This window comes from Euprymna scolopes, chromosome 23 (genome assembly GCF_053919585.1).
Source record: "Euprymna scolopes isolate OS-2025 chromosome 23, ASM5391958v1, whole genome shotgun sequence".
In the NCBI taxonomy this organism is placed as follows: domain Eukaryota; kingdom Metazoa; phylum Mollusca; class Cephalopoda; order Sepiida; family Sepiolidae; genus Euprymna; species Euprymna scolopes.
This window is the reverse complement of record NC_136504.1, coordinates 6958195-6981361: the sequence shown is the minus strand read 5'-3', so window position 1 is coordinate 6981361 and position 23167 is coordinate 6958195.

The window sequence follows — 23167 nt, the reverse complement described above, 5'->3', positions numbered from 1 at the left end:
TGTATTTACAGTCTGTTGCGCTTTGTATCGAGCTCACATTTATTGTTACTCTTTGCGTGTTAATTCTGAAGTAGAATTAGGATTGCTAAACGCGCAAATGCATATAATTAGTAACGGGTATATACTGTCTGTCGGGTTTATCATTATTATTAACGATGCTTTTGTAACGTTAATTTTCTCTCTAATGAACTCGAACGTTGTATATAGAGACAGACGCAAAAGAAATGATAACATCGGACACACTTTCTAGTTACAAGCAAAAGTTATTCATTATTTTCATTTACCACGCTAGTCGCCGGCACTTATTTTACACTAATAATCTCTCTCTTTTTGGTTGGTTGCTTTTGTTTTACGGCATATCAACCATTTTCGGGTTATTTAATACCGAATCCAAAGATTTTGAAGAACATTTTTTGATATAATATATTTGTTGTTTTCAAGTCGGTTTCTATTCAACCCAAATTTGGGACACTAACAGGTACTACCACTCCGGGTCAGAGTGGGCCTGGGAACAATCGTGATTAAAGGGTGGCTCCACGCTCCTCAAAGTCCGCAAACTTGGGCCTCACCACTGGATATAGTTTAAGGTCATATCCAAGACCTCTCTCTTTTTAACCGCCACGTTGGCTTGTTGTAAATCACTGCACGAGACACACACAGCTGTAAATACACGGCTCCTAACCGATAGGGAAAAAAGGAAGAAATTTTCACGATTCTTATCGGTTTCCTCCCACTTCCTTTCCGATATTAATATCTATATATGTATTTGGAGTTTGTAACGTTACGCTTACACTACGCCTCAAAATGTTGACGTGTCTATGTTGCACTTGTAACCTGTTAAAATCTGACATGGAAAATGGGAAATGATTATTGTTTTATGTACACAGTTGGAAATGGAATATTTTTGGAATGGGATCGGTAGAATAGTCCTTAAATTTCCGACGTCTCTATTAACAGATTTTGTGTAAATATTTAATTCCACGTATTGGAGTTAAGGTCAGGCTCAAAAACTTATTAAGGTAGAGGATTTCATCAGGAAGTAAGTTTTAGTTTAATTCTATTTTACGCGCCACGTGAAAATGCAATGGATAAAGCTTAAAACAGAACAGTTTTGTTTTAAATATATTAAAACATCAGGGAACCTATTCCCCAATGCACCAAATTTACTAATGCGATTAACATAATCTTATAATTAATTAAAAATGATTTTAAGGCTATCTTATAGATCTGAACTTGGCGAAAGAAACGTTACAGCTAAACACTGTCAAATCTTCCAGATTCTTTTGCTTTAAAAGAGAGAAATTGAATCTTTTTCTGGGATTATTGGCAACGTCTTGGTTCAACTACTTATTCATGACGAACAGGAGACTGGTTGATCTGTACTGAGATAAAGTATTCTTAGAAACTGAGTAGACCAATGAAAGTCTTTAATATGATTGAAGTTTTGTTTAAAGTACCGATTGACAAAACCGTTGGAATAAGCAATGCATGCCTAAACGTAATTATTTACATGTTCTCAAAAAAATTTCTTAAAGCATATTAGCAATGGACTGCTTAGTATTACGTCTATGTTGTGGTCCTAGGAAAGGATTATAAAGTAAAGACTAATAACGAGTTTAGGTTGGAAATATATTGCACAAGAAAGGTAATATGGAGAAAAGGTTGTCGGAATGTTCCGCGTCTTCGTTATACAACCTGCAGGGTCACGATAATTCAGTATTTACCTCTCCCCGACGACAAGATGTGACACAAGGGCGGAAGGTGGAATATTAGGTAAGCGCTTTAAGATGAGAATCGAATCTAACCTTGTAAAAATAAGTTTGAGCAGCTCCGTCGGCATTCCTCGGTAATGCCTTCTTAAACATCAACCGATAAACTTGCTCTTCGCGAAAGCTGGAATGCAAGGTCTTGGTGGGTGAACCATTCTAGGGCTACTAAAAATAGTGTATGGATCCGACAGCGAAAAGGCCACCGAAACTTATCAATATCTGTCGGATTGATTCTCGAATATTTTTAATATTTCGACGGCAAGGTCGCGATAATCTCTCACAAGAGTATATGACTCAGGTTTTAAAAATTATTAGAAAAATATATTATAAGTTAAATACTAAGTCCCTATAACATATACATATGTTATCTTGAATGAGTTTAGTTATTTTAGATTTGTCGAAAAACGATAAAGGTGTTACTTTTTATCAGAATCTCATTTTCTTAATTTTATCAAGCATTATATACGTTTTGGTTTATTGAGTGCTAGCGGGGTTACACGGCGTTGCCCGGGTGTTTAGAGATGGGTGTGCCTGGGCGGGGGTGTAAATCAAAACAAAAGTATAAGCTTAGTAATTACCCTGTTTAAATATTATATATAGCAAATGTTAAAACTTAAAAAATCTTTAAAAAATAAACGTAAGCCAAACGAACGATGTAAACATTTCTTAAAATCGGAAAAAACAAAAAAAAAAGAAAACGCGAATGTGATGGGAAAACAGGAAAACGAACGTTAAAACTTCTTTTAAAAAATCTGAAAAAAAAACATACAACGTGAAAATGGCTTAAATAACTCTGTTTCAATATTAAAACTAGAAAAATCGAAAAAAAGACATCTCACAGCACGATTCGAACTTACAACATTTAGATAATGACGCCGCGCTCTAATCAAGTTAGCTAAGAGGACGTTGACGGAATTGGGTCGGTTTTTTTTTATTTAAACCGAATTATGTTCCAACGTCATTTGCACATGCGGAGAAGCAATCTTGTCATGAGACGCAGTTTTTTGCTACGACCTCGCTGTACAAAAATGGCTAGTTTAGGGTGACGGAATTAATGTTCGGACCGATTTTTCAATATATTTCGAGCTTGAAAATTATACATATTTGGCGAAAATCCGTGGCCTATGTCGAAAGTTTTTGCAAGACAGACAAACACACACACATTTGCGCTTATATATATATATATATATATATATATATATATATATATATATATATATATATATATATTTACTCCTTTTTACGGCAAATAATGCATATTGCCACTTGAAACGTAGTAGGCTACACTTTAGACGAATACTCTCTTAGAGGGGCTGTGGAAAGAGGAGAAGAGGAGCAGCGATATTTTAGTTTACATTGCATTTAAACTTCTGTTACATGATAAGGGCTGTACCCTTTTCATGTAAGTATAAACATAGAGAGATTTAGTTAAAATGAAAATGAAATAGAATAGACGAAATTATTTTTATATTTTATATTTAACTAGCTAAATTCGAACCTCGTAATTTAGGTGTAGAAATAGATTACGAGAGAGAATTAGCAAATGGAATGCAAAAACAAACCATTGTTTAGCTTAGAGATAAAATAGTTTTAAGAAAAGGAATGCAAATATAGGATAATTTAATAAACAGGTTTTTACATATTGAAAATATAGGTTACTGGAAATATATATTTAAATTCCTTTTATAAACAAATTTCCAGAACACGTGAAAGAAGACACATGTTTTAACATGTGTATGACGTCATGGAAAATGGAAAGTTCTCGATATAGTTAGAAACTTTAGAGTTTAGCAGAGAGAGTCTGAGAAAGAGTCGAAGGACGAGAGACGACAGTCTGGAGTCCAGAGAATGGAGTCGAACGTCTGGAAGCGAGACGGTCACCTTTGAAACATAGAATGTAAAACTTTGAATTCCTGACGAAGGAAACCACGACCAGTCGAAGAAGAAATAACCCCATCCTGTGCTTTTATAAACGTCGTCTTTGTGGTGTAATTCTACCAAAAAGGTAAAGTGAAATTGCCATTATATGTCTTATATATCATGTGTTTTAAAATGTCTTTACATACACAATGTCTCGACATCACATATCTACAATATGAACTCTACATCCCATATCTACAATGTGAACACTAAGACTGTCTCAACACTACCTCCTCACTAACACTCTAAGTATGAACATTATATATATATATGAATCTCTTCATAACACGAACACAGAACGCCACATATCTCTTAATGAGACTCTCTAAGTCTCTAAGACTCACTTTTAATAAGACTTCCTAACAAATAACAATAACAACAACAAAAAGAACAACAACAAGAACAATAATAATAAATATGAAAATATATAAAACTTCTACAGGTTTGTAAAACCATTGAAGCATAAAAAAAGAAGAACTCCTTAAGTCTTGCAGTACGCAGAAAGCAACTAGTTTAGTTGAATGCCTTACTGCATCAAGGGATATGAATATTAAAGGAATGCGATTTTGCTGCTGTTACATTTATTCAGGAGTATTACGTCTCTCATCCTGATTTATAAATGGCATTCTTTCCTGTTTTTTATTTTATTCTTTCTTTCGCTTTCAATCTATTCTACTTCTTTCCTTATTGATGTCGTCAATTAAGTATTTGTGTTTTCTCATTTATTTTTTCGTTTTTTTATTGTTTTCGTTTTCTATTGGTGTTGCATATCGAGATGTATTATAAAACGTGTCATATGTTATATGTTGGGTCTGATATTTTATTAAATGGTATTTTCTTATAACATCTGTATTAAACACGTATAACTCGTATGTATATTTGTCCAGCCAGGAGGATATGATATTGACGTGTAAACTGAGTCATGGTGTATCAGAGTTATCACACGGGTATATTTTACAGTTAATATATGAGAAGAATAATATATGCTTCATACTTTTTTGGGGGAAGAGTTCTTGTATCTTCACTTGCTAAGCTCCGTGACGCACCATGAAACCACCAGCGCCATCCAATTGAGACATATGTTCTTTCTTTTGTGAAACCACAGAACAACACTTTATATTTTTATAATATAAATATATTCAGTTGCCTTAAATGGTTTCACAGAGTGTGAATTTCTTCTACATGTTACTTCTTCCCAGCCCGCTCCCTGACCGTCAAGTACGTCTATTCACCTGTGTGACTAGACCCCGACTATCTCGTCTGTTCACTCTGGTGATCAAATTCCAACTGCCGACTCTTAACTTACTGACTTCTGACCTCGGTTCCGTTACATCATCTTTCAAAAGCACACGTATCCCTTACGTGTGATCAGTCCCCGTCTGCCTGCCCAGAGTTACTCTGTTTATATTTAACTAGCTAAATTATATAAACATCTCAGTTAAAATCTATTGCTAAACTTAATTTTACAACAAGAAATAACTCCCAATATAAACTATTTTAAGAATATCAATGAATAGATAGATAGACAGACAGATCGATAATAACTAATAAACTTTTACCAATGGTAATTAGCCAGCATCCGTGCTTTCTCCTTTTCTTGTGTTAGGTGCTACGTTATTTATTTGGATATTTTTACATTGTTTACCGTTTGTGATTGTTTTTTTTTTCTATTTTGTTCCTTTATATCTTTTTATTCTTTCTTTTTCTTCACTAGAGGATGCACCCGGCGTTTCCTGGTATTAAACGTAACATTAAATTACTTTAAAAAAATGAATTAAAAAATGAGAAAAAAAAACTGGATACATGTGCATACGATGATTGTTTATTTAAACAGTGAATTGCTTGTTAGTTAAAAAAATACTTTAGCTGAGAGTGAAACTAAAATGTAAATACAGAGAGTCAAGTACAGTAACCATAAAGCTAGACTGACACAACCTTAAAAAGTGGTTTTACTCTACTTATTCTTAATGGGAACGATTCGCGCATGGGCATTTTTGACACCGTTGGCACACAGATACAACTCACATGAACCTGGAAGTAACAATTTTAAAATGTTTACGCCTTATTAGCATATTTTATGATGAAAATAGATAAGAAAAGTCAACATGTCTGAATACTCTATATGCTAAATGTCAAGAAGTTGTTGGGTTTATAGGCTGAGAGTTGTTCTAACACATACATATGCACTTTCATAGATGTAGAGATTAATAGCAGCCGCCCAGCGTTCATCATTCAGAAAATATGTAGAAATATAAACTTTAACTCGCGTTGCTCGATGGAAGCCCCCTCCCTTTCGCGGGTACCTTTGTAGCTTTTTGGCCAAGATCACAATGTAGTAACTTTTCCGGCAGATGCTGCAATCAAATACCATTTTCCTTGTGGCAATCTTCTGGTCCATGTAGAGGCAACCCTATATACCAGCAGGTTCGCACTATCCAGCTCCCATTTCGCACCTTTCGGGCGCTGGCCCCTTTTTCCCCTCCCTTTCCCCCTTTCTCCACATTAAAAAAACGGCCTTGTGCCTAATTTGCTCAGTGGGGAAGCAAATCAATACAACCACCCACTCTCAAAAAAGTAAACTACGATAGTTCATAACCTGCAGGTACTATTTGAACCCCCCCCAAAAAAAGGGAATGACTACATCTGTATGCAATAATAACATTATGAAAAATTGTCCATTAGAATAAGAATAGAAAGTATAAACATATGCATTTAGGATTTAGGGATTATCATTGTAAATTAACTGTTTAGATTGATAAAACCTCTCCATGCTGAAACGCCTTTCGGAAGACGCCACCAAACTCATGTGGGAATAGTCACCCCCAACCTCCTCATATAAAGAACGTATATGGGAGCAGAACCCTCCATTTTTAATCAAAGGTGGTAGATAAATAAATCCCACAAATTTAACTTTGCAAATCGTAGCCACATTCCCACCCGCAATTGATAGTGCTACTGACAGTGCCGATAGGAGAGAAGTAATTTTTTGTGTCGAGTACGGGAGTAAAAACCTGACAGGCATTGTATTACAGTGCAGAATACATGTGTTTATATATCTAGAAGCACTTGTCTGCGCAACATTTGAATGAGATTTAGATGATGGGCGTGATATAAAAATTTACTCCCACCCTAAAAATATTTACGTGTGCGCCTATAAAATAAATCTAACCGTTTAGCGTATTAGTAAATGGCAAAAGTCAAAAGTCGTAATTGTAACGAAAAATGTGGAGGCGGACGTAATGTATTAATTACCCCCTCCACCCAAAACATGTTAACGTGTGCGCGTGTAAAGAAATGTAATAACCACATTTACTAGTAAATGGCAAAAGCAAATAAATAAATGAATAAATAAGCAATGGTGAACATTTTTTTTGGGGGGGGTGCTTGTGCATCTTTGTCCCCTAGCTATCTTAATATATTTTATTCGCGTGAAATTCAAGCCTGATATCTTTTTTATTGTCATATTGTTATGTGGAAGCACAGAATAGATCCCAAACATTCTGCCCTCCTCATGTTAAGAATGGCTTTCAAAATAATATTTCAACAGGGGGCAGGGCAACACAGGTGCCCATGTATTTGTTTCATAGGAGGTTGTTATTTTAGAGGGGAGGGCGATACTGGCAAATATCGATATCGAAATACCTTGGACAAATCACTACAAAAGGTATCGTCCGCGTCCATCAAACTTAAACATCGAATTGGAAACTTGAAAACAAAATGAAAATAAAAATATTTGTATTTTTTATTATTACCAGAGATGTATTTCCCCTGTTATTAATTTAGTAAGAACGAATTACTAATTCGTTATCTTTCTTAATAAATGAAATAAAATAATTAATTCTTTTTATTTCCATGCATACGTGAAAAAAAATACTGGAAATGTAAGAAATAGATAACACAACGCCATTGGTCAAATAACACGACAGATAAGTTATGAACAATAATTATGTGATCTTGGCCCGATGGCCAAGAAATGAAAGCTCCCAAAACGTTCAATCTTTTAAACTAATTAGAAATTTGCTAAGAATTTTAAAGCTGTGAACTGTTATTCGACAGTTGAAAGGCTTTTTATATTTTTGTAAACAAAGCAATTTTCATTGTTTGTTAACAGTTATTTCGTGACTCTTCAGAAGCCTTTAAACTGTCAAATAGAAAGTCATGGTTCTTAAATTCTTAGCTAATGTCCATAATAAAAATAAAGTACGTTTCATTTTGTTTTCGAATTTCCGATTCGACGGTTAAGTTTTATGGAGGCGGATATTATTTTAGTGGTGATTTGACCATGGTAATCCAGTAATAAATGCGAATTAGCTAACAATATTAAAGACGTACATTTTTAATCGACATTTTAAAGACTTTACCTATTTCGTTTATTTTATGTAAACAAAGCAATTATAATTGTTTGTTAATAGTTGCAAGAATATATATAGAGAAGATTGTGAATGTATATGAATTATTTTACTTGCGCAAGTTTGTTTCCTGAAATAAGGCTCCCAGTAGTTTATGAGCAGTTAATAGTTTTATTGTCTTTAGCGCTCGCTCGTGTGTCCTGGAAATATTGATAGATGTGTATATAGTCGACGTAGGAAAATTGGACCGTATTTATGAAAGTCTTTACCGGTGAATGTCTATGGCGTTATATGATGTAAGCACCATGTCAACGTCTATTTCTGAACTCCGTAAATATTGGTTGCAGTAACGATAGTGTTCCCTGTGAAGGACGACACCATGTTTGTCAACTTTTAGGTGTGTTCGTTAATATAGGAATTCGTTTCATTCTGGAATATGAGAATTTCTGATTTCAACCAATCATAGAAGCCGAGACATTGTCGGGGAGAAGTTAATCATATTAATGAGGAAATCAGAAGGATTATGTTATGTCTATGTACGTAATCTTGCAGTTACAAAGGGTGTAATCGCACTGTAGTAGACATATGCAGAATGATACCCGGTTACAACTGCTGGCAGTTAAGGCACTAAATATATAGAAACAAGTAGCGACTCCTTCCGCTTATGAATTTGTATGTGACGTCCGTTGATGCAAACCTACGTTAATTTAATTCAGAGGGGAATTTTTCAATCAAAATAGTATATACATATTAACACAGAAACCGAGTCATGCGCATGCAAGTATCATGTTTTTTTTTCTAAAGTGTTTATTTCTTGTAAGTAAAAAAATGTGCTCGAGCTGAGATTAACACAAAGAACTAAAGACCGAGTTAAGTAGGCTAATCGTTACACCAGCTTGACACGATCTTTATAAAGTGTTTTTAAAAAACCTGATTAAAGAAGCCTTCGCGTTTCTCGATGCACAAGCCCAGTTGTGAAACAGTTTACAAATATATAAATATCCGACGAGCCACACGTACCAATTTGCTTATTTCAACTCTTTAGTAGCCCATTGTTTTGGTTTAAAACCGATTTAATATTTTTCCACATGTCTTAATACACTATATATTAAATTTCAAGCCTGTAGATTAAGCATTCCTTGAGTATAAAGGTTGAGAAATATCGACGCATACATTCTAAATTTCTTAGATTATATCTTTTTTTTCGTTTTCTCTTTTCTCTGGTCAATTTTTTCCTATTTTTCCTCATTTCATATTTCTTTTTCCTCATTTTCTCCCCTTCTATCATATTTTTCCATCATTCATTTTTAATAATTCGATAAAATTCGTTTCATCGGACACATTTTTCTTCCCTCTTGCCAGATTACCCTGACATTTTCCGTGCCCAAATCTTTACACAAAATAAGGCGTCCACGGGATGATTTATAACAGTATTAACGAAACTGTGGAATTATATTTATTCGTTCATTGTTGATGTGAATAATAATTCACGTTTAAAAAATAACTAATAATATAAATATATTCAAACAAAAAAAAAAAGAAACACCAATTTTTTTTTTTTAATTTTAAATTTGAATTGACCAATGAATGCTGGCCAACGAATCATCCCGCATCTGCTGGCAGCGACTATGACGACATAACTCGTCGGTGCCACAAATGCCAAAGCATTTAAGCCAAGAAAGAAGATCGATCAACGAAGATTGATCGAAGTAATTTAATCCGCCATTTTTTTTATTTAGATATTTATGAAAATCTCTCGCCCTTTTTTTCCCCCAAATCTTAACAATGTGCTTCTCAAAAGCTTCTGCAGAATAATTTAAAGATAGCGCATTTATTTACTCGCCCAAGGTTTAGTAGATTTTTTTACGTTTCGTCATTATTTACCGATTAACAATATTTGCATACCTTTAGGATTCACACAATTCTTAATATATATATATATATATATATATATATATATATATATATATATATTTATTTATTTATTTATTGGAGTTATATGTTTTGTTTTGCATCGCAACCGTTTTCGACTGGAACAGTTCCGTCATCCTCAGCCAGGTAATGTCAATTCGGTTCTAAAAACTAGTTATTTTTTAATATGTTTGGTATTAAATATGTTAAAAATTAGATATTTTGTTAATGAAACACTAGTGTCTTCATATATTTAGATAATTAAAAACAATATATATATATTTTTTTTTTGATTACTTAAATATATGAAGACACTAGTGTTTAATCTTTTCGGGAAGCATTAGTGCATGATGTCACAATTACCGCCTGTCGGGGGGGGGTTGAACCATCAACACAGCCATCTCTAACTCTATTAGCGAAGAATAAATCCACAAGGCTTACGATAGCCGCAAGAAATACAATCGAAATTTAAAAATAAATGTGATAACGGTGATAGTTATATAATGATTATGACATAAACATCTGCGCATGTAAGCTCAAACGACCGCCTTTAATCTTCAGCTTAGAGTTCTTAACAATAAGAACCGAGTTCTTAAAGACGCATACAGAATTCTGACTATATATATATATATATATATATATATATATGTATATATATATATATATATATATATATATATATAATTACTCATGTTTAAGACATCGCTGATTTTTCTACTATATATATTTATTAGTGGTCACTTTTAGTAGAAATCGCTTAATTACACGACCGGCACGTATAAGGAAGGTGAATCTGATAGCACTCAAACGTTTGTAAAATGAACAACTTGGATATCTTCAAGTTCAATGTTAACAAATTCCTAATGAACCGCCCCCTTAAGTAAACACTTCATAAAATCTCCACACTAACGTAATGTACTTGTAATAACCCTTATCCCTTAGTGGCTTCCGGGCCTTGATAAGTGGTGATCACTGTGTAAAACAAAAAATACCTTAGCAAATATAATGTTCATAAGATGCAATAAATATTTACTCGTGCATGTCAATAACTAACGAGATATTTATAGTATTATACAGGATCAGCGACCCTCATGTTATGGGTTTCAGAAACGTTTACACAGCATTTTTTGTTATAAAATTTATAAATATAAATTATCTACAACTCCGTGAAAACGTTGAATGTTCCAAAAATGTAATCACATTAAATGAACACGGCTTTGAATCAAGTATTTAACCTGTGTCAAAACCTATTTCTAATATTTATTAATTATCATCAAGTATTTTTCTGAAAAAATGACACACTTGAAACAGAGCGCGGATGCACGTATGCCAGCTATATGCAAATCACCGAGCCGTGTGCGAGATGCTGTCACGTTATAGAAACGGATTAAAAAATAAGAACGTTGCGTAGACCGTTATTTAAACCTGAAATAGCAGGTTGGATTCTTTCATATTCTTTTCCTTGGTCTCTTTTGCGAAAGAGCCTACACCGTGTTGGGTGGCTACATATTAACGCGTATGCAACCGGGTAGGACGTTGCACAAAGAGTACAAGTTACTCCCAGTTAAAGTCTTTCTCTTCTGTTCTAGAGTTCATTGTGAATAGATAGTTGATGTGGTTTTAAAATGTTACATTTGACACTATGCCACCAAAGAATCGTTACTCTAAATCTCGACGCGTGTCTGTCAAACCTTAACTCAAAATCCCGATGCTCTGCTATCAAAAGCTTAACTCCAAATCTAAACAAATCTAAACACAAGGCTGATTGGGATAGCTTCCGTACATTTATATCTGATCTACCTCTGCATTCCATGTTTAAAAAGGATGTGTCCTCTATAGTATTAGACCTGACGGAATGGTTAATTGTAGGTATTGACCGTTTCATACCCTCGAAAAAGTTTCAGCAAAAACCTAACAGCCAACCATGCTTCTCTCCAGAATGTGCTGCTGCCATTGCGCACAGAAATCACTTTTTCCACTGTTTCCAGCGTAATAGATGTATGAAAACTAAAGCCGCTTTCAGGACTGCCAGCAACCATTGTAAGAAAGTAATAAAGAATGCAAGAGAGTTGTATGCTCAATCTGTTAAGTCCAAAGTAGCTAAGCAGCGGCTTGGTTCCCACCAGTTTTGGCAAATAGCAAACAGAATCCTGAACAGAAGCGTGTGCTCCATCCCAACTATTATCAATGAACCTGGGGTAATCTCGTCAGCATCAGACAAAGCCAAAATCTTTGTCAAGAACTTTGCAGCTAATTCTACCCTTTGCGATCAAGGCCGCTAACCTCCAATATTTTATCCTGTATCAGAAAACACTCTATGTGATATACGTATATCTGTACGTGATGTTGCCAAGCTAATCAAAAACCTTGATTCCAGTAAAGCAACTGGCCCTGACGGTATTCCAATTATAGTACTCAAAAAACTTCAACCTGAACTAGCGCCCATAATTACAAAACTGTTTAAACGTTGTCTTAAGGAGAATAGTTTTCCATCTCCCTGGAAAATGTCATCAGTATGCCCTGTATTTAAGAATTCAAGTGATCGCTCATCCCCCTCTCAGTACAGGCCAACAAGTCTCCTGTGCGTCATGAGTAAGTTGCTGGAATCTGTGTTAAATACAGACGTAATCAACCATCTCAACAAAAATAATCTTCTTAGTGACACTCAATATGGTTTGCGTTCTGCTAGATCTACAGCAGATGTCCTTACAGTTATATCTCATAGGATTAGCACATCTCTCGACGGAGGCAACCTTTCTAGGGCAATTGCTCTTGACATATCTAAGACCTTTGATAGGGTATGGCATAAAGGTTTACTTCATAAGATCTCTAGCTATGGTATTGCTGGAAATGTCTTCTCAATTATTAAATCATTTCTTTCTGATAGCTTCATAAGAGTAGTAGTTGAGGGGCAAAAAAACGATAGAGTTCAAAATAGACTTCGTAGCCTCGTAGGAGATGTCCTTTTCTCTTCCTTGCAACCTCTATCTCACAGAAGAGATGTTGCGAGTTTGTCTCTGATGTATCGTTATTTTCATGGAAAGTGTTCGTCTGAGCTTCAGTCTATGGTCCCCCCTCGCCAAACTTTCACAAGAAAAACGCGTCTAGCTGTAAACACTCTCAATAATTCCGCCCCACTCTTTATCTGTATCTAAACCTTAACGTAGATTCCATGAACAAGCTTCTTTCTTAGAACTGCACGCCTGTGGAATTGTCTTCCGTTTTCCTGCTTTCCGGCTGACTACAATATGGTTGTCTTCAAGTTTAACGTAAATAAAATCTTGATGAGCCGTTCGATATAAGTTATCAAATTTACCAAATTTTCATTACTAATGATTACTATATTGTCCAATTTCTACTGTACACTCTTTAACCCTTATCCTTGAGTTACCTCTTGGCCTTGATAATGTGGTGAAGCCTATGTAACAAAACCCCAAAAAACAAATCTAAACACTCTTCTTTAAGATTCAACTGTAAAACACTATGCACTGCTAACAACATTGCTATTGTGACGTACACATCTAAAATCAAACCAGTAATGAGTTAAGGTTTGACAGTCATGCGTCGAGATTAAGAGTAACGATTGTTTGGTGACATAGTGTAAAATGTAACATTTTAAAACCGCATTAACTATCTATTCACAATGTACTGCATGCCGATACTCTATGGCTGACTGGGATAGCTTCCTTACAGTCATATCTTATCTCCCTCTGCACTCCATGTGTAAAAAGGATGTGTCCTCTATAATATCAGATCCGACCGAATAGTTAATTGTAGGCATAGACCAATTCATACCATCTAAAAAATTCCAACACAAATTTAACAGCCAGCCATGGTTCTCCCCAGAATGTGCTGCTGCTATCGCGCACAGAAATCACTTTTTCCATAGCTACCAACGTAATAGATGCACTGAAACTAAAGCTGCTTTCAGGACCGCCAGCAACCACTATAAAAGAGCAATAGAAAATGCAAGACAACTATATGCCCAGTCTGTTAAATCCAAGGTAGCTGATCAGCGACTAGGTTCCCACCAGCTTTGGCAAATAACAAATAGGATCCTGAACAGAAGTGTGGGTTCTATCCCAACCATTATCAATGGACCAGAGGTCATCTCGTCAGCGTCAGACAAGGCCAAACTATTTGCCAAGAACTTTGCAGCTAATTCTACCCTATGCGACGAAGGCCATCAACTCCACATATTTCCTCCTATAACACAGAACAAACTAGGTAAGATACAAATATCCGTGCATGAGGTCGCCAAGTTAATCAAGAACCTAGATTGCAGTAAAGCAACTGGCCCTGATGGCATCCCAATTATAGTGTTAAAAAAGCTTCAAACAGAACTCGCTCCCATACTTACGAAACTATGTAAGCGCTGCCTAAAGGAGAAGTGCTTTCCGACTCCCTGGAAGACCTCATCAGTTTGCCCTGTATTTAAGAATTCCAGTGATAAGTCAGCTCCCTCTCAGTACAGATCAATATGTCTCCTGTGTGTGATGAGTAAGTTGCTGGAATCCATATTAAATAGAGAAATAGTCAACCACTTCAGCAGGAACAACCTTCTTAGTGACACACAATATGGTTTCCGCTCTGCAAGATCTACTGCAGATGTGCTGACGGTTATATCCCACCGGATTAGTGAATCTCTTGACAAAGGCTTCATTTCTAGGGCAATTGCGCTTGCCATATCAAAGGCCTTCGACAAGGTATGGCATAAGGTTCTACTTCACAAGATTTCCAGCTACGTTATAACCGGAAATGTTTTCTCAACAATTAAATCATTTCTCTCCGATAGGCTCATAAGAGTAGTGGTAGATGGACAAAAATCGGAGGCCTGCAATATAAATGCTGGAGTCCCTCAGGGGTCAATCCTGGGCCCAAAACTATTCCTGATCTAGATCAATGACCTCCCTAAACACATACTTAAATCATTTGTTGACATCTATGCTGATTACACGACCATCTACGCCAACACATCAAAGGCTGTAAATGACAAAGTTCTCTCTGATTCTCTCTCCTCTGATCTCGAGCGCGAGGTTCAGTGGGGGAAGACGTGGCTGGTTACCTATAATGCACCCAAAACCAAACTCCTATCCTTACATCATCAACGCTCTGATCCCCATCTGGCATCAATTGTGATGAATGGCTCTCGTCTGGGTGAGACCCCGTGTTTTGACAAGCTTCTGGGTTTGACCTTTACTCCTGATCTGAAATGGAACACGTACATCAAGTCTGTTGCCAAGGTCGCTGTAAAGATGGTGGGATCCTTCTACCGCTCCAGAAGATATCTCACTACTGATGCAATTCTCTATCTATATAAAAAAAAAACGTCCAAGGATGGAATACTGTTGCCACATCTGGGCAGGAGCTGCTAAAAACAGCATATCCTGCCTTGACAGAGTACAAAATAGACTTTGTGGCTTAGTAGGGGATGTCCTTTTCTCTACCCTGCAACCTCTCTCCCACAGAAGAGACGTTGCGAGCCTATCCTTGTTTTATCGTTATTTCCATGGCAGATGCTCATCTGAATTTCAATTTCTGGTCCCCCCTTGCCAACATATCACGAAAAACACTCATCTAGCTGAATCCAGTGTTAAAAATGTCCCCCACTCTTTATCTGTGCCTTAACCAAAACATGTATTCCATGAACAAGCTTCTTTCTTAGAACTGCACGTCTGTGAACTCTATTCCGGCTGCCTGCTTCCCACCTGCCTACAACTTCAAACGTTAACAAATTCCTAATGAAGCGCCCCCTTAAGTAAACACTTCATCAAATCTCCACACTAAAGTAATGTACGTGCCATAACCCTCATCCCTGAGTGGCTTCCGGGCCTTGATAAGTGTTGATTTTCTGTGTAAAAAAAAATAACAGTGTCGGAAAAAACAGGCGTTTTATATACAACCGGAAACGTCTCAGTTGCATGTTATGGGACAGTATCGCAAGCATATAAAGAGAAAAAAACGGCAATTTTTCATCATTCTGTTTGTTTATACAGAAATCACCGGACTGCATACAAACGGGTCTGTACTAATTTTTGAAGTTCATAATATAAAGATTCAACTTATTTTACTTTTGGTTGTATTTTAGACCATATTTAATATTATTTAACTCTTTCTAAGTACAAATATAGCTTACATCAACTCAAGTAAAAAAATAAAATATTTACATATAATATATTGCAACCGTCGTTTACATTATTCTACATTTCCAGAAGTTCTTTGCAGCCTAAACAGAACTCTTTCGTCAATGTTCTGAAACCCGATATGAAACCCGTAGCGATCACCACAGAATCCTAAGAGCACCTGTTTTAGCATTGATAGAAATAAATACTAATCAGACATTTAAACAAGGGGGTTAAACTGTAACAAGTTGTTAAACAGGATGATCCCGCTAAAAGTAATAGTTTGGATCTAGCGAGCAATGCGACAACAGATATGCGACCTTTGCAGCAGTTACAGTCATTCCAACTTTTGATAGTGGAAAAAACGCGAATGCTAGTCATAGCCAAAAAAGAGTATTAGAGGAGAAATGTTATACACTGAACATATGTTCTATGCGAACATCAACACGGAGACCTTGAAGATTTTGTCAGTCAACCGATGAAAAGCAGACTTGTGATTTTCACAGGAAAGTGCCCATATTTAAGATACAATAAGATATTTTACAGATATATTTAATATGAATTTTTACAGATATAAAATTTATACATATATTTTCTGTAAATAAATTTTTACAGCTATAAATTTGACGGATATATTTTTTATAGATAACTACTTACCGATATAAATTATTATAGATATATTTTACAGTAATAAATTTATATATATATTTTATAGATATATTTTTACAGTAAGAATTAAGACACATTTTTACAGTAATAAAATTTTACAGATATATTTGGTAGATATATTTTTACAGTAATACATATTTCCAGTTAATTTTTTATAGCTAAATATTTACAAATATAAACTTTTATAGATATACTTTTACACTAATGCATTTTATAGATACTTTTTTATAGATATATTTCTATAGATAAATTTTCACAGATATAAATTTATATATATATATATATTTCTATCGATAAAGATTAATATTTTAGAGAGTATGGCGCATTACATTTTATAATTTATTTACTTCCGGTTCCGTTAAGCCACCTAATCTTTATTATAGTACGAGAATCCAAATAGTGCAACTCGTGCATGTTTTGCGTTTTTACGATTTCGCAGAATTAGATTCGCAATAGAACGTGACTAATTATTGATTCTGATAAATCAGGGATTTATTTTTTTTTCTTTTCATTTATTTAAGGGTGAATCTACACAATACGAAAAGTGTTCGTCCATTGTTAGTGAATTAATTCGCTGAATACATTTACTGAATGCAAAATAATGTGCTGTTTCCCCACTTCTTATCCGCGGATTGTTTGCTGAGTAGTGGTAGTCGTGGCGGTGGTAAGGTGGCGGTGGTTGAGGATGTGAGTAGACGGAATATCTAAACAATCGAACGTCATGATAGTTTCTAATACAATAGATTCAACGTCTTTGTTCACAGAGTTTCTTTGGCAGGTACGCTTGTGTGTCCTGCGGCAGAGTAATCGGCAAACAGAAACGATATATATATATATATATATATATATATATATAAAGAAAGAGTGAGGATGGCCGTGGAATGAGGATGGTATGTACATTAATATAACGCACGTGAAATTAATGATAACAGCAATATTATTATTATTATTATTATTATTATTATTATTATTAGAGGAGGAGGAGGAGGAGGAGGGGCGGCGGCGGAGGAGGAGGGGAGAGAAAGTAGTGGTTTAGGACGTAGAATTGAAAATGATCTAAGAAAGTAAAAGCAATGATTTCCGAGTCAGTGCAATGCGAGGAAAATGAGGGTCAAGGTCACGGGAAGGACAACATAAAAACCCGTGTAGATAAACGAAAAAAGAAGATATAAATTATTTTTCAGAAAAGAAGGACGAGAAGTTGAGAGAGATGATGACAAGCAGAAAAATAACTAATTGCAAAAACAAGACATTTAAAACTTAATTTTAAAAATAAGTGTTATTGGAAACAAAATAACTTGATTGAAATAAACAGAAAAGACACCTGCACGTGAGAAGAATAAGAATGGTTTAACAAAAATATTGCGAGGAACAAGAACAAGGTGCAATGTAGTCTTCCTCTGCTATTAATGACAACTCACATGCCGAACCAACATTTTAAGCCGGAATGAAATGCATATATAGGCGTATGAATCGGAAAGAAAAAGAGAAGAAGCAAAGAAAATAAAAAAGGAACAGATGCGTGACGACCGGGAAGTTACACTTAGCAAGCCCACGAGCCTCTTTACCCATTCGCACGCTAGCTTATCCCGAGAGATGCTACTTTCAAAGATATTCACACAGCAATTTCGGAATTCTGGACATTGTGTATACGAGGACGTAGAAAATTCCCTGCAAGAGTTGCAAAAACCTAACGTCGGCATTCCATGAAACCACCATAGTATATGTGCCATTTCAATATATTGAGCACTTACCTGGTAGGATAAATATATACTGTGAAAATCGTTAGAAAAAAATTAGTATAATAGACATGCAGAGGTGTGGAAGATTATTTTATCTCTGTCCATCAAAAAGCCATTGATGAAATTCCTTCTTTGCAAGGTATCAATTCCACCAAAACAGACTAATTCTTCATCTAATAGGAGCATCGGTTTTTAGAATATTTGGAAGTTTAGCAATTAACTTTCTTTTACGAAAGTCGGGCATGCAGAGTGGACCTCCTAAAGTTACGCCTAACATTTTGTATCAGTTTAACAGCAAAACGCCACTGAAATAATCTACTCTCTATCAGACTGACTGTCGATGTTGAAACCTAAACCAACGTTAACTATTAAAGCAATTGACCACCACTCTCACAATTCCCAGTATCTTTATTTACCAAGAGCGCTCCATTTTACCAAATCAGTAGCAGGCGAGATCAATTACCAAGAGTGCTCGATGAGGAAGGAGGACGTACATCGCCATCCACAGACACGCTATCTCGCTGCATAACTCATATATATATGTATATATATATATATATATATATATATATATATATATATATATATATACATAGTTTTCTCTCGTATTTCTTTTAAAATCCTTCTACCAAATAATAATAGCTATTTTTGTAAGGTGTGGCGAGGCTGCTGGATCGTAATTATGGTTCGGCAACCGAAACATATGTAACTGAACAGATAAAACGGGAATAAAAAATAATATATATATATATATATATAAATATATATATATATATATATATATATATATATATATATATATATATATATATATATATATATAGTCTTATTTATAGTATTCCAAATTTTACTGGGGTTATATAATTGAAAATTCGGTAATCGTCCATATACCAATAAGTTTTAAGTCAAAATGAGATGACTTAAACCGTCAGCTGCAAAATTATCATATTTCATGATTGAACATTCATATACTTTTTAACAAAATCAAGACATCAATAGATATATACCAACTAATAGTGTATTTCATCGTAAGTTACAATCGTTTGAAGACTATTCGGACAAATTCAAACATTATGTCGTTTAAAAATTTTTACAAGGACCTTCTTTTCGTCAGAGTATTGAATAAAAACACTTCAACAACGAAAATTGTGGAATCCATTTCCCTTATGAGAAAATAACATAAGAAAATATTTTACCTACATCTCATCTTTTCCAAGTTTTATACGATTTATATATTTATCTATTTCCGTGTCTCTCTAAAAATAAAAACAATCAAATTATCATACAACCTTACCACTAATTACCTAAGTCCACTTACTATGTTTTACTAATACTATTCATTAATTTCTTAAATTCAATTTCTTCATTTAATTTGAATTATTTTATTAATCAACTAAGTCTTCAGCAATATTGTTTCGATTCTATGTTAGTTTCGTATCTGGAATCTGCTTTGTTTATTTACAAAAATATCGGCTAATCTATTTGTGTAATTTCAAAAAGCGTTTTATTTTCCTTATTGGATAAGTTTTAAACAAAAAAACCCTATTGGAAATTACTTAATTTTTCCTCTTTTCAAGAAGCCATCGTCTTTTTAAAGTATATATTTGAAAAAAAATCGCTGCGATCTAAAAATTTATCGATCGATAGTATGTATGATTTTCGTTTTCTCAGTAAAAAAACATGAATATATATATATATATATATATATATATATATATATATATATATATATATATATATATATATCACCTCTATTTATGATTGAAATAGTATTCACTCCGTTACTATAATTCAGGACAATAGCGTGAATACTCGACAGGATTTTCGCTACGAAAAGAGATTTCAACTCTGTTTATTATTCCAAATTCTTCTGGACTCAAAATTTATCGTATTTTGATTCTTCTCGAAAGAGTTGAAATAAATTCACAATTGTATTTTATTCTCTGTGATAAATTGAACATTTTTTCTCTGTTACAACCTTATGTACGTGACATTTTTTTTTGCTTCGTGGATATTAATTTGTCATATCTTCCCCATAAAACCGCGGTTTTTCTGTTTAGCATTTCTGATATCCGGATTTGTCTTGTGAATCTACTTATTTTTCAGAATAGAAGACATTTCAAGGCAACTAGATGAAATGATTTACAGGAGACTAAGATTTAAGAATTACAAAAATAAAGATACGAAAAGAGAAAAGGAAAGAAAAGACACAGAAAGAGAAAGAAAAAAGAAAAAAGAAGAAGCGAAAAGAGAAGATAGAAAAACAAAAGAAGAAGAAAAAAAATTCAGCGAAAAAATAATGGAAAGACAAACAACAGCAAAAAATGATTTACTAACTAAAGTAAGAATTACATCAACGAGTCAGACCAGAATGTTTTTTTCCAAACCAGGATCTAGTCAGCATTAAATACATGTCAGTATCGTCCTGACGGGGAGCGGATGTTTATAGCCTATTTTCGCAAATTGGTGACGCATTCAGGTTTGAGTTCATGTCATATAGCAAGCAGATGAAGGTTCGTCTTATATTACAATAATCGGGAGCTGCGGAGCATAATATGTTCGTGGACTACATCATCCCTAAACAGACAAGCGATTGGTCTTTGCACGGGATAGTGAATTTTTTAATGAAATTATATCGTCCAAAAATGAGCTATTCCATCAAGAATAAAAATGCATCAACCGGACACACCAAGAAAACCAAGAGTCCACCACATTTGCTTGGGTCATAAATAAATCCTCATTGACAGCCGATAAATTTAGGGCCCTGAATTTCATTAAAGGTTCAGTGTCTTCTAAGGACGCTGAATCCAGAATCCGGGCAATAAACAGATCGAAAATGGAACCAAATATACGTCTTAAACAATTGGCTAAGGAATGTAAAAAAAAAAAACATCTCGGAAAAGCAAGACTCAAAATATAGAAGACTCAGGTATAGCACACATGAGAACGGTGACAAAAATCTTACTCTCACAACAATCAAACGAAAGCTAAATATAACTCTCCAGAGAATCCCAAAAGAAGTCTGAGTTATTCCATTATTACTACAAAGATGTGGAAAACTCCACTGGGTAACTGATTTTCCATACCGGAAATGTGATCTGTGCAGATCAAACATAGCCTCACATTTCAGAGCAAAATGGTTCCCGCAGGAGTTACATGAAAAAAAAAAAAAACGAGGGCTCATGTGGAAGAAGAAAATGACGGAAGTATGTGACGGTAAACATTAAAGGCGAGTATGTTAGACTTCATCTTGAAAGTGGTTCGGATTTGGTCATCATAAACCACCATTCCTGGTGCAAAATTGGAAAACCGATAACCATTTTTTATACATTAGTAAGAAAAGCGAACCTTTGAATGCAGAATAAAAAAAGGGGCATACTAAATTATTTTGATATGTATTTAAAGTTTTTATAATTATATCAATCAATGAATAAACTCATCAGGCATGCTTGCAACCATCAATCGATTAAACGAAAAGAAAATGCATTTGGGCATGATTACAAAATCCAAAATTGTTAAGAAATTACTTTATATTTTATTCCTTTATTACGTCATTCCATCCATCTGCTGGCTTAGTGCAAAAAATAGGGATCTTGGGGAAGCTGATTGCAATCCGTATTTCAAATAAAATCAAGTGTCGCTACCAATGAGGAATCAGTGGTACGCGTTGTTGCAATGACGCAAGTAAATCTGCAAAGATTACCGAAAGCGGTGAAGAGTATTGGAAATTGGCCAGACTTGTTCTCAGTCAGACTCCAGGGAACACCACAAGTTGTTCTCCAAGGAAATCTTTGAATCCTTGTGTGATTAATCGTGGTGAATAATAATAATAATAATAATAATAATAATAATAATAATAATAATAATAATAATAACAACAACAACAGTTACAGTTCGTTAGCCCAGAGTTATCCAATAAAAATGGCGTTTTTTATATATACACGAATGTGCATGGATACGTGCGAAAAACAAATTTCCTCCTTTTAATCTGATGAGTTTGCTTTTTCTGTTTGCGATCATTTTTAATATCGTAATGATTACATTATTTTGCCTTTGATGTGAAAATGTAGATCAGTCATTACGAAGAACATCACTCGCCGTGGGGCTCAATCAGTGCGGGTGTTTACCTCATGTTTGCCGTTGATAAACATGGAATCCGCGTCAGTAAACAGAGCTTATCGAATGACTATCGTGTTTAAATATCAATTCATCGATTGTTGACACTGCGATATTAGGTTGTCAGGTGGTGTCGCACTAGCAATTGTGGACGAGAAAAACATAAACACGCATACACACGTACATATACATATATATATATATATATATATACGTATATATATACATGCGTATATATATACATATATATACACTATTATTATTATTATTATTATTAATATTATTATTATTATTGTTGTTGTTGTTGTTGTTGATGTTGTTATTATTTTATTAAATATGCATTTTTGTCTACTAATTCTATTTTTTTTTTGTCCAACTTTCGAATGACGGGCTTCACTTCTTGGAGGAACCGGCTGATATAATCTCCCTATTCATCATCACTCTCTTATCCTTCTGGATTCCTCTTCAGGGATAGATGTGGATTTTAATGTATAATTTTGTTTATGTAAATATTTACCTCATTTGTTAATTATTTTAATAAATTTAGAATAATCTTTGGATATTACTTC